The 13,842-nt window shown below is 41.0% G+C and overlaps 2 protein-coding genes across 2 annotated transcripts in view; one reads left to right on the plus strand and one right to left on the minus strand.

Moving 5' to 3' along the window:
* LOC139383589 (protein unc-79 homolog) overlaps nt 1-13,842 on the minus strand; it is a 76,276-nt gene that overhangs the window by 58,003 nt on the left and 4,431 nt on the right. The gene's annotated exons all lie outside the window — the stretch shown is intronic.
* Nucleotides 5,564-13,842, plus strand: part of LOC139383899 (BTB/POZ domain-containing protein 7-like) — a 47,668-nt gene continuing 39,389 nt past the window's right edge. Inside the window, exon 1 of the mRNA XM_071128503.1 lies at nt 5,564-5,891. The gene's annotated coding sequence lies outside the window, so the exon portion shown is untranslated. The remainder of the gene's footprint in view (nt 5,892-13,842) is intronic.

The raw sequence follows: 13,842 nt of genomic DNA on the forward strand, positions 1-13,842 counted from the left end.
TCATGATTCAATCTCTTTAGAAACGAAATAAATTACAAAATGACATATTAAACATTATACCATCCACTGCGGTTTAGTTTATGTGTTTATACATTAATTCATCTTATACATTATTAAGATGGTGGTTCAGTGATTTTTCAGTGAAGTCCTTTTATACATTTTGGTGGAGCCGAGTCAGTGTTCTGGAGGGGTCTCTGGCGGTAAACTGGGATACGCTGCATGATCCATCCAGCCGGGACTAGGAGAGTGAACGCAAACACTGACATTGTGAAGAGAGATTGCTGTGAGGGAAACAAGGAGACCACATACATATTTAGCATGTAAAACATTGCTGTGCAAATACTGAATCAAACGGTTAACAGGCACCACCTGAATGTAACGCCTTAGTCTTGTAATAATAATAATATATTGAACAAAAATATAAATGCAACATGTAACAATTTCGAAGACTTTACAGTTCATATGAGTTCATATGAGTTCACAGTTCATATGAGTGAATTAGTCAATTAAAATAAATTCATTAGGCCTTAATCTATGAATTTCACATGACCGGAAATATGATGATCTCGTCGCGTATTATTGTGTATTCAAATTGCCAATCGTTAAAATGTCATTGTGTTCATTGTCCGTAGTTTATGCCTGCCCATACCATAACCCCTCCCGCCACAATGGGGCACTTTGCTCACAATGTTGACATCAGCAAACCGCTTGCCCACACGACTCTATACACATGGTCTGCGGTTGTGAGGCGGGTTGGACATACTACAAAATTCTCTAAAACGACGTTGGAGGCAGCTTATGCTAGAGAAATTAACATTACATTCGCTTCCAACAGCTCTGGTGAACATTCCTGCAGTCATCATGCCAATTGCATGCTCCCTCAAAACTTCAGACATCTGTGGCATTGTGGTGTGAGACAAAACTGCACATTTTAGAGTGGCCTTTTATTGTCCCCAGGACAAGGTACATTTGTGTAATGATCATGCTGTTTAATCAGCTTCTTGATATGCCACACCTGTCAGGTGGATGGATTATCTTGGCAAAGGAGAAATGCTCATGAACAGGGATGTAGACAAATGTTTTGTGCATATGGAACATTTCAGGGATCTTTTATTTCAGCTCATGAAACATGGGACCAACACTTTACATGTTGCGTTTATATTTTTGTTCAGTGTAATTTGATGGGTGCTTATATTTGTCCTATTTCACACATGTACAAGCGTGTATTAATAATATAATATGTGTAAATTGGAAATATGTTTTTTGCATATCCCAATTCTCACTGAGACACCTCTGCGAGTGGGGTCATGGCCAGGGTCTGCCATTATCATTGGTGGCCCTAAAGCAATTAGGGTTAAGTGCCTTCCTCAAGGGCACATCTACAGATTTTTCACCTTGTCAGCTTGGGGATTTGAACTAGAAACCTTTTGGTTACTGGCCCAATGCGCTAACTGCTAGGCTACGTTACAGTGTAATAACACTGTAATAACCTTGTTCAGGTTTTTATGCTTTGTGTAAAGCCATCTCTCGCTCTCTTTCTCTCCCTCTCTCCCTCGCTCCCTCTCTCTCACTCTCTATCTCTTCCTCTCATAGAAACCAACTTCCCCTCAAGCTGTAGGTTTACAGCTTGGCGGACCAATTGACCTTCCCCCCCAGAGATTCATGAACCTTGGCTCTGATGATAATATATCGTTGTCTCCCTAGCACAGTCTCCATCCCCCTGCCTCCATAGCATCCTCCCCTGGCACTGTAGACTTCATAGCAACACCCATAAATGTTCCATTAAAAACCCTGTGGATGTCCCTGAGGAGAGCAGAGCGGACAGCTGGACCAACATTGGGCTCTGTCTCACATCTCAGTCATCATTCCGAGGGGAAAGCTTGGCTCTACTAACTTATAAATAACAAATAAATAAAACATATTTCTCTCTCGGCTGGAAAACCCACCTCACTTGAATTCACCACATTAGAGAATGTAAAGTGATATGTTACAGATATGGCTGCCTCATACTGAAACTTCGTTGTTATGTTGTAGTTTCTTGTGTGATGTTAGGAGTTCAGTGGGCAACAACTTGTAAAAGTTAGCTTTCTTTTAATTAAATTCCTATGAGCTTTGCCTAAACCTGCCTGACCCTACAATTCTGACATTGGATGATAATATAGTGTACCATGCACTTTAAAATATTTGCAGACAACAACAAGAAAATAATGCAAAAGATCTAAATAAATTCTTAACATTGACATAATGAAATCAATGCCAAAAGAGACAATTCCAAAACAAAGTTTTTTTGGTAATAAGATTACCTTATATACATATATATACTCTATATTAGGCCTTAATCTATATATATATATATATATATATAAAGGTTAGACAGAAAAATGGAAAGCTTTGGTTCCTACACCAGGCCCAATCTTGTCCTTTGGTGGCTTGCTGTAGATATTTGATCTGTGGTCCAGCAGAACCGCCTTTGTTCGAACAAGGAACCCAGTGAGTCCCCTAAAAAGAGCAAACATTGCTCTACTTAACGTCAGGTTCTCTCAGCTTCTGGACAACAGACCCTTTCTTAGTAACACAAACACTTTCCAGCAGCACTTCCTGTATGATAGAATCAGATAGACACTGGGCCTTTATCAAGCCTTCCCATCATCATCATCCAAAGTGAGGAGTCACTATAACAGGGCCCAGACTAAAAAACACACCATAGTCCAAAAAACATACTATACATGCAATCATATTGAAGACTGGTTTTATATAATTTGGTTTAATTGAAATCAAATGGTATCGAAAAAAATCCGATGAAATGTTTCAGCTTAAAATGAAGCCTGCTTGCTTGACACCTTGAGAAAAGTAACACTGACTGCAGCCCACTATGGAAATGGTTCACAGTTGATGAGTTCTACATGAATATTTAGCTAGTGCAGAATGACCATATCACATTTGTAATGTATAATCAGATTACATGGGAAGACATAAGGTCAACACAACAAAAATAATAGCAAGCTGTGTCATGTGTCATAGGTCGCTAGGAACCAGGAGGTTGTGGGTATTGCTGAAACGTATGTTCGTCATTATGAGACTCTTAAAGAGTAAACATACAGCCTGGTTACTGTAAACATACTTATCTAAAGGTCTAGATATGATGCACTCAAGTTAGAAAACACTATTCTCAGGGCATGTGCTACAATACAGTTTGTGCAGACAAACTCAGACATGTGACATCCATAACAACACATTTGACCAGATTGTATTGCTGTAAATGCACATTCATATTGTCATTCAGGAAATGTTATAGGATGTCAGCTTGAATAGAAGAGTGCAGAAGAGAATGGATTTAGGAACTGATGGCCTGTGCCAACCACAAGATAATCATTGTAAAAATGTCATATTTGAATAATCACCTTGGCTTTTTTGATAAGAAATTAACTTAAGCAATCGGGAAGAATTCACATTTTCTTTCATAAAAAAAGTATAATTTTGAAAATAGTTACAGAAGCCGAATACTCTTTCTCTGGAGAAGTCAGAATCGATGGTCAGGATCAACTTTATGTAACCGGTCGCCCTCAGTTGGAGGACAGTGGTACTTCAGTGATGACTGTAAATTCCACACGGAAGACCATTAAGTGCAATCAACTATCATTGTGGCCTAGCCACTTATTTTGTAAGAATACACATAAGACAAAACACACAAGTAAATAATGTATTAGGTATATAGCTTATTATTGAATTATTTAGGCTTGTTTGATTGTTTAAAAGGTTCGGATCTACAATCTTCACACCGCAACTGCACAGGTGTCAGTCGGTAAAGAATCTGAAATCCCTAGAGAAGATGCAGGTGTATGTATGCACACTGTGTGGTCTTCATGGTAGCTCATTGTTGCTCTCATGGAATGTAATTCCCTGTCTACAAATAGGCCTACAAGGCAGTGCTGGAAAACTATGGTGGCCACACAAAATATTGACACTTTGGGCCCAATTTGGACATTTTCACTTAGGGGTGTACTCACTTTTGTTGCCAGCGGTTTAGACATTAATGGCTGTGTGTTGAGTAATTTCGAAGGGAAATTTACACTGTTATACAAGCTGTACACTCACTACTTTACATTGTAGCAAAGTGTCATTTCTTCAGTGTTGTCACATGAAAAGATATACTCTAATATTTACAAAAATGTGAGGGGTGTACTCACTTTTGTGATATACTGTATGTTTTGTTCGATAAAGTTTATATTTATATACAAAAATCTCAGTTTACATTGGCGCGTTACGTTCAGTAATGTTTTGCTTCCAAAACATCCGGTAATTTACAGAAATACTCTTTCATAAATGTTTATGAAAATACAATTGCTATGCATGGAACTTTAGATAAACTTCTCCTTAATGCAACCGCTGTGTCAGATTTCAAAAAAGCCGTACCGAAAAAGCACACCATGCAATAATCTGAGTACAGCGCTCAGAGACAAAAACAAGCCATACAGATATCCGCCATGTTGTGGAGTCAACAGAAGTCAGAAATAGCATTATAAATATTCACTTACCTTTGATGATCTTCATCAGAATGCACTCCCAGGAATCCCAGTTCCACAATAAATCTTTGATTTGTTCGATAAAGTCCATAATTTATGTCCAAATACCTCCTTTTTGTTTGCGCGTTTAGTACACACTTTCAAACTCACGAGGCGCGGGAAAGTCCATGCGAAAGTTCAGACGAAAAGTCATATTACAGTTCGTAGAAACATGTCAAACAAAGTATAGAATCAATCTTTAGGATGTTTTTATCATAAATCTTCAATAATGTTTCAACCGGAGAATTCCTTTGTCTGTAGAAATGCAATGGAACGCAGCTAACTCTCACCTGAGCGAGCGTGATCAGCTCATGGCACTCTGCCAGACCCCTGACTCAATCAGCTCTCATTCCCCCCTCCTTCACAGTAGAAGCCTCAAACAAGGTTCTAAAGACTGTTGACATCTAGTGGAAGCCTTAGGAAGTGCAATATGACTCCATAGACACTGTATATTCGATAGGGAATTACTTGAAAAACTACAAACCTCAGATTTCCCACTTCCTGGTTGGATTTTTTTCTCAGGTTTTTGCCTGCCATATGAGTGCTGTTATACTCACATACATAATTCAAACAGTTTTAGAAACTTCGGATTGTTGTCTATCCAAATATACTGATAATATGCATATATTAGCAACTGGGTCTGAGTAGCAGGTAGTTTACTCTGGGCACCATATTCATCCAAGCTACTCAATACTGCCCCCAGCCATAAGAAGTATAACAGAGACATCTAGTGAAAGTGCATGTGTAGCTGTCATTGCATGCATTTGCTCCATTGTTAACATGTTGGTAACCCACTCTTTGATTGTTTACAATTTTCCAGACTGTGGCTTTTAAATACTCATAAACTACACTTTAAATATTTAATGAGTACAGGAGGCCTATTATATGACCTACCTATATTGCTCGCCCATACAGCTAGACGGCGCTCGCAAGCTGACAATTCCCGACTCATTACAGATTTGAACCAGTCAGCAAACAGCCTCCGGATAGGCCACACCACCCACCCAACCAACCAAGCACCGTGCAAGGATGTTTTTTTTCAGGAAAACAAATCCAAGCAAAGGGTCACGTCTTGAGTTTATTTTCTTGCTAAAAAAACATGGAATTTGTTGAAAAGTCGAGGCAAAGTGGATCTAAAGGCATTCTCTCGTTGGATATGGCGTCGATCTATGCGTGATGCTCGGTGTTGCAAAGGGGATTTGTGCCGTTGACAAAAAAAAATCTAAAAGGAATTATCATAACTTGAGTCGGGAATCAATTTGAAAGGAAGAATAATTTCTGTAAGAAGAGAAGGAAAGGAAGGCTCGAGCATATTGAAGTCGGCTCAAGGTATGACATCTCAAACTATTCAGTCAACGACCTATATTATTAATGAACATTTACAAAACTTGTCAAGTCTCCGCGCACTAGTCAAAGTGGACGTAGCAACCGACATGTAATTACAGGGTTATGAACGTGGCTAACAGGCTACCGAAATGTTTCTTTGCGTTTTTGCACTGGACTTCTTTGCTTTAATGGCCACTTTTACTGTGATTAATTTCCGATTCAGCCGAACCTATTCCACACGAGGAATGGGCATGCGAAGGTTTTAGCAGGAATAATCGAACTGCTGTCAGCAAGGCAACAATAGCTCCGTGGTATGGCTAATGGATTACGATAGTTTACTAACAAAGCCTTTCCACTGCATTCTTCTGGCTTGTTATGTAGCCTTTTTGTAGGCAAAGTTGCAGCGACACAGAACGGTCTGATCCGTATGCTATTCCCCTAACTAGAACACCTCTTGTTAAATTGTACATACAAAAAATAATAATAAAGGCCTCTACTATTATTCAATAAAAAGTGAAACGTTGTTGTTATTTATTGCTAGCCTATACATCGCCTCTTTACTGTTGAAGTGACGGATGCGGCGTTGCAATGAGTGTCCCAATTTTGTCAACGTCAAACATTCAAATGTATTTTTTTTTCACGTTGGCAGATCAATGTATTAAACTTACATTTGACTCCAACAGTAACGCCATTTGAATAACCTCTTTCCTTTTATGGCAACTTGAATTTAGTTTTTGGGCTTATCTCAGGTGTGTTTACTTGTCTGCTTTAGGATGTTTAGTGTATGTTTAGTGGACCCTATGGAGTGTGAAATCCACCAGTATGTCATTGAGTTGCGTCAGAATGGCTCACACAGTCATCTGATTAGATTTAAAAATATATATATATATTTTTATATATTACGCCTTTATTTTATCAGGTAGGCTAGTTGAGAACAAGTTCTCATTTGCAACTGCGACCTTGCCAAGATTAAGCAAAGCAGTTCGACACATACAACAACACAGAGTTACACATGGAATAAACAAACATACAGTCAATAATACAGTAAAACATTCTATACACAGTATGTGCAAATGAGGTAGGATAAGGGAGGTAAGGCAATAAATAGGCCATGGTGGCAAAGTAATTACAATATAGCAATTAAACACTGGAATGATAGATGTGCGTGTATATATACGTGTATATATATATATGTGTGTGTATGTATGTGTGTGTGTGTGAATGTGCAAGTAGAGATACTGGGGTGCAAAGGAGCAAGATAAATAAATACAGTATGGGGATGAGGTAGTTGGATGGGCTATTTACAGATGGGCTATGTACAGGTGCAGTGATCTGTGAGCTGCTCTGACAGCTGGTGCTTAAAGCTAGTGAGGGAGATATGAGTCTCCAGCTACAGTGATTTTTGCAGTTCATTCCAGTCATTGGCAGCAGAGAACTAGAAGGAAAGGCAACCAAAGGAAGAATTGGCTTTGGGGGTGACCAGTGAGATATACCTGCTGGAGCACGTGCTATGGGTGGGTGCTGCTATGGTGACCAGTGAGCTGAGATAAGGCGGGGCTTTGCCAAGAAAAGACTTGTAGATGACCTGGAACCAGTGGGTTTGGTGACGAGTATGAAGTGAGGGCCAGTCAACGAGAGTGTACAGGTCGCAGTGGTGGGTAGTATATGGGGCCTTGATGACAAAACGGATGGCACTGTGATAGACTGCATCCAATTTGTTGAGTAGAGTGTTGGGAGGCTATTTTGTAAATGACATCGCCGAAGTCCAGGATTGGTAGGATGGTCAGTTTTACGAGGGTATGTTTTGCAGCATGAGTGAAGGATACTTTGTTGCGATATAGGAAGCCAATTCTAGATTTAATTTTGGATTGGAGATGCTTAATGTGATTCTGGAAGGAGAGTTTACAGTCTAACCAGACACCTAGGTATTTGTAGTTGTCCACATATTTTGAGTCAGAACCGTCCAGGGTAGTGATGCTGGACGGGCGGGCAGGTGCGGGCAGCGATCGGTTGAAGAGCATGCATTTAGTTTTACTTGCATTTAAGAGCAGTTGGAGACCATGGAAGGAGAGTTGTATGGCATTGAAGCTCGTCTGGAGGTTAGTAACACAGTGTCCAAAGAAGGGCCAGAGGTATACAGAATGGTGTCGTCTGCGTAGAGGTGAATCAGAATCACCAGCAGCAAGAAGAGAAGAGAAGAGAAGAGAGTCAGCCCGAGAATTTAACCCTGTGGCACCCCCATAGAGACTGCCAGACTTCCGGACTGGAGGTCGACCAATTAATCGGAATGGCCGATTAATTAGGGCCGATTTCAAGTTTTCATAACAATCGGAAATCGTTTTTTTTGTGCGCCAATTTTCCCGATAAAAAATATATATATATATATATATTTTTTATACCTTTATTTAACTAGGCAAGTCAGTTAAGTACACATTCTTATTTTCAATGACGGCGTAGGAACGGTGGGTTAACTGTCTTGTTCAGGGGCAGAATGACAGATTTTCATCTTGTTAGCTCGGGGGATCCAATCTTGCAACCTTACAGTTAACTAGTCCAACGTGTTATTATGTTATAATTAAGTCTATGATTAGATTGAGCGATGGTAGGCAGCAGCAGGCTCGTAAGCATTCATTCAAACAGCACTTTCGTGCGTTTTGCCAGCAGCTCTTCGCAAGCACAGCGCTGTTTATGACTTCAAGCCTATCAGCCTAATGGCTGGTGTAACCGATGTGAAATGGCTAGCTAGTTAGCTGGGTGTGTGCTAATAGCGTTTCAAACGTCGCTCGCTCTGAGACTTGGAGTAGTTATTCCCCTTGCTCTGCAAGGGCCGCGGCTTTTGTGGAGCGATGGGTAACGCTGCTTCGAGTGTGACTGTTGTCGATGTGTTCCTGGTTCGAGCCCAGGTAGGGGCGAGGAGAGGGACGGAAGCTATACTGTTACACTGGCAATACTGTAGTGCCTATAAGAACATCCAATAGTCAAAGGTATATGAAATACAAATGGTATAGAGAGAAATAGTCCTATAAATACAATATTAACTACAACCTAAAACCTCTTACCTTGGAATATTGAAGTCTCATGTTAAAAGGAACCACCAACTTTCATATGTTCTCATGTTCTGAGCAAGGAACTCAAACGTTAACTTTTTTACATGGCACATATTGCACTTTTACTTCTCCAAACACTTTGTTTTTGCATTATTTAAACCAAATTGAACATGTTTCATTATTTATTTGAGGCTAAATAGATTTTTATTGATGTATTATATTAAGTTAAAATAAGTGTTCATTATTGTCATTGTCATTATTACAAACAAAAAATAAAGGTAAAAAAATCGGTATCGGCATTTTTTTGGTCCTCCAATAATCGGCATCGGTGTTGAAAAATCATAATCGGTCAACCTCTAGTACGGACAACAGACCGTCCAATTTGACACACTGAACTCTATCAGAGAAGTAGTTGGTGAACCAGGCGAGGCAATCATTTGAAAAACCAAGGCTGTTGAGTCTGCCGATAAGAATTTGGTGATTGACAGAGTCAAAAGCCTTGGCCAGGTCAATGAATACGGCTGCACAGTAATGTTTCTTATCAATGGCGGTTATGATATCGTTTAGTTCATTGAGCGTGGCTGAGGTGCACCCATGACCAGCTCTGAAACCAGATTGCAAAGCGTAGAAGGTACGGTGGGATTCAAAATGGTCTGTAATCTGTTTGTTAACTTGGCTTACGAAGACCTTAGAAAGGCAGGGTAGGATAGATATAGGTCTGTAGCAGTTTGGGTTTAGAGTGTCTCCCCCTTTGAAGAGGGGAATGACTGCGGCAGCTTTCCAATCTTTGGGAATCTCAGATGATACGAAAGAGAGGTTGAACAGGCTAGTGATAGGGGTTGCAACAATTTCGGCAGATCATTTTAGAAAGAGAGGGTCCAGATTGTCTAGCCCGGCTGATTTATAGGGGTCCAGATTTTGCAGCTCTTTCAGAACATCAACTATCTGAATTTGGGTGAAGGAGACATGGGGAGGCTTGGGCAAGTTGCTGTGGGGAGTGGAGGGCTGTTGATCGGGATAGGGGTAGCCAGGTGGAAAGCATGGACAGCCGTAGAAAAATGCTTATTGAAATTCTCAATTATAGTGGATTTATTGGTGGTGACATTGTTTCTTAGCCTCAGTGCCGTGGGCAGCTGGGAGGAGGTGCTCTTATTCTCCATGGACTTTGCAGTGTCTCAGAACTTTGTTTAGTTCGTGCTACAGGATGCAAACCTTTGCTTGAAAAAGCTTGCCTTAGCTTTCTTAACTGCCTGTGTATATTGGTTCCTAACTTCCCTGAAAAGTTGCATATGACTGGGGCTATTCGATGCTAATGCAGAACGCCACAGGATGTTATTGTGCTGGTCAAGGGCAGTCAGGGCTGGTGAGAACCAAGGGCTATATCTGTTCCTGGTTCTACATTTTTTGAACAGGGCATGCTTATTTAAGATGGTGAGGAAAGCACTTTTAAAGAATACCCAGGCATCCTCTACTGACGGGATGAGGTCAATATCCTTCCAGGATACCGGGCCAGGTCGATTAGAAAAATGTTGAAGCGCTGAAGTGTTTTAGGGAACGTTTGACAGTGATGAGGGGTGGTCGTTTGACCGCAGACCCATTACGGACGCAGGCAATGAGGCAGTGATTGCTGAGATCTTAGTTGAAAACAGCAGAGGTGTATTTGTAGGGCAAGTTGGTTAGGATGATATCTATGAGGGTGCCCGTGTATACGGATTTGGGGTTGTACCTGGTGGGTTCATTGATCATTTGTATGAGATGGAGGGCATCAAGCTTAGATTGTAGGATGGCCGGCGTGTTAAGCTTGTCCCAGTTTAGGTCACCTAGCAGCACGAGCTCTGAAGATAGATGGGGGGCAATCAATTCACATACCGTGTATGGTGTCCAGGGCACAGCTGGGGGCAGAGGGTGGTCTATAGCAAGCGGCAACAGTGAGAGACTTATTTCTGGAAAGGTGGATTTTTAAAAGTAGAAGCTAGTAGAATGTCAGGTCTAGGGTTGCAAAAGGTCGGAAACTTTCCAGTAAATTTCCCTAATTTTCCCTGATATTTTCCATGAGAAGTTAAGTCCGGGAATTTTGCTTAAATTCATCAAAAAAAGTTAGCTTATAACATTGAACCTTTTTTGTGGGAAACACATAAGGCAATTCTAGGTCTTGTGACATGTTTTGGTTAAAGTATCCCCAATTCAATGGAATTGTAACCCTCTGCATGCACAGTGCATTCATCCATCACATGTGCAGTGCACTCTTCCATCACATGTACAGCTGATTCTCCAGATCTTGCACACTAATGAGATGCTATTGAGACTACCCTACTAAACTGTCTGACCCAAGGACTACATGCTTTCTGGTAAGTTTTGATTACAACACTGGGTGGTGAATATATTTTATGACATACATTATTTTTTGTTACCTAGTAAATAGTAGCCATCAGCAAAGTGTGTTTAAATCATTTTAAACAATTTCTGCTAGTTAGTTTTTGCTACCATGTGGGTTTTAGCTTGATTGAGCCTGCTAACTGAGGAGTGTTAATTCACATGTTTCCATACATGTTTCATTATAAGACATTTATCTAACAAAGGAGTTGTTTAACCTAACTGCTAAACTATTTATCTGTACATGGAATTGTATTAGGCTTTTTTTACAGATTTTTTTCTAATCTTTACAGGAAAATGCCACGGGCACAATCTGACGTGTGGAGACAATTCACTGCAGCTAATGTAGAAGGAAAAAGCGGGGTGTATTTGAAAATACTGTGCCAAACCATATTTGAAGAATGCAACAAAGATGCAGAATCATCTGGCCAAGTGCATGAAGTTCCCTCAGCGCTCACAAGAAGCAACCTCTGACAAAAGTCCTTCTGCTTCTATTCGAGGTGAAAATGATGAGTCAGACACCTTATCGATAGCCAAAGCTCATGGTCCTCCTGGAATCAGAAGATTTTTTGACTCAATGGAGGAACATAGTCTGATAAATGCTGATGAATGTCTTGCTCGAGCTGTGTATGCAACTGGTTCACCTCTGATGCTCACAGGCAATGTGTATTGGAAGAGATTTCTGAATGTTCTTCGCCCAGCATGCACCCCTCCAGCCAGACATGTTTTATCTACTCATTTGCTGGATGCAGAGTTCAACAGAGTTCAAATGAAGGTCAAGCAAATCATAGAAAGCAGACTGTATTGCAATCATCTCTGATGGGTGGTCGAATGTCCGTGGGCAAGAAATAATTAACTACATCTCCACCCCTGCACCAGTATTCTACAAGAGCACAGACACAAGGGACAACAGACACACCGGTCTCTACATTGCAGATGACAGACTTGCAAACGCGTACGCGAGTGTTGCAAAATAAATGTAGAACTCTATATTATTAAATTATTGTACCCACACTGCTCGCGCGCGCCAACAAGCGTCTGCGATGACAAGGGCTAAAATAGAAGTCAGTTCTATTTCTGACGCAGATCGCGCTGCAAGTCCTGCCTCTCCCATCTCCTCATTGGTTTATAAAAGCAGGTACCCACGTGCCATCTCCTCATTGGTTATACCCACGTGGGTGACTGAAAGACAAACAAGGTCAGTGGCGGTAATGCACCTAATTTATGAAAGTTGCCAAATCGCAATATAAAGTCAATAGAAGAAAAGGCCTAGAAGAAGGAGAGATGACGAGAAACGATTCGGTCTTGATAGTTTTATGTGCGGATTAATTGTCGGAGTAGGGGACCTTGTGCATTTCAGGTAAAATAACAACTAAATGTTTATAACTCAGGACAAATTAGCTAGCAACAGCAAACTAGCTAAATATGACAAATTAGCTAGCATTTGCAAGCTAGCTAGCTAAATTCCCATAAATGTTTAATGCTTTTCGACCTGTCCCCAAATTAATGTAATTGGTTCAGAGATTGTTTTGATATTTTAACCTGCGTGTCATGATCGCGTTTGGTGTGGGGTGACAAAATACATTTATGCACTATGGCCCATGGGTTCTGTGTGAGCTGAAGGCAGTAATCAATGACCTTGGACCACAGAAGGCATTTGCACTGGTGACAGACAATGCTGTGAACATGAAGGCTGCTTGGTCTAAAGTGGAGGAGCTCTACCTCACATTACACCCATTGGCTGTGCTGCTCCTCAAGGACATCATGGCATTGAAAACAATGGATACATTCTACAAGAGAGCCAAAGAAATGGTTAGGTATGTGAAGGGTCATCAAGTTATAGCAGCCATCTACCTAACCAAGCAAAGTGAGAATAATAAGATCACTACAATGAAGCTGCCCAGCAGCACCCTTTGGGGTGGTGGTGGCATCATTTTGGACAGTCTCCTGGAGGGGAAGGAGTCTCCAAGAAATGTCCATATCACAATCTGCCGATATGGACAGCCCCATCAGCCTGAAACTCCTGAAACCGATAGCAGTAGCCATTGCACGGATTGAGAGACAATGCCATCCTGTCTGATGTTCAGACTCTGCTTGCAGATGTAAGAGAAGAAATCTGTACCCCCCTGCCCACTTCACTGTTGTTCCAAGCAGAGGAAACTGCAGTTCTGAAATACATAAAAAAGCGTGAAGACTTCTGCCTGAAGCCCATACACGCCGCAGTGTACATGTTGGACCCCAAGTATGCTGACAAGAGCAAGGGACTTTGTGGCTCTGAGAGTCTTTCCCCTGTTGCCTCCATCATCCTCCAAATTCCACAAACATCAGCACACAGTTTATACCTATGTTGGCATGTGTAGGTTGTGACTTGAGAGCCTATGACCACATGGATGATCAGTTGGACTTTGGCCTTCTATGCTGTTGACTCTGGGACCGGAAAATATAGAACTCACTAACAATGGACAAGTGAGTGCTCACTAAACAATCTGTGAGGCAAAGAAGCCACTGTTTTCATGCTAATGCTACGGGGAACA

This window comes from Oncorhynchus clarkii, chromosome 25 (genome assembly GCF_045791955.1).
Source record: "Oncorhynchus clarkii lewisi isolate Uvic-CL-2024 chromosome 25, UVic_Ocla_1.0, whole genome shotgun sequence".
NCBI classification, from domain to species: Eukaryota; Metazoa; Chordata; class Actinopteri; order Salmoniformes; family Salmonidae; genus Oncorhynchus; species Oncorhynchus clarkii.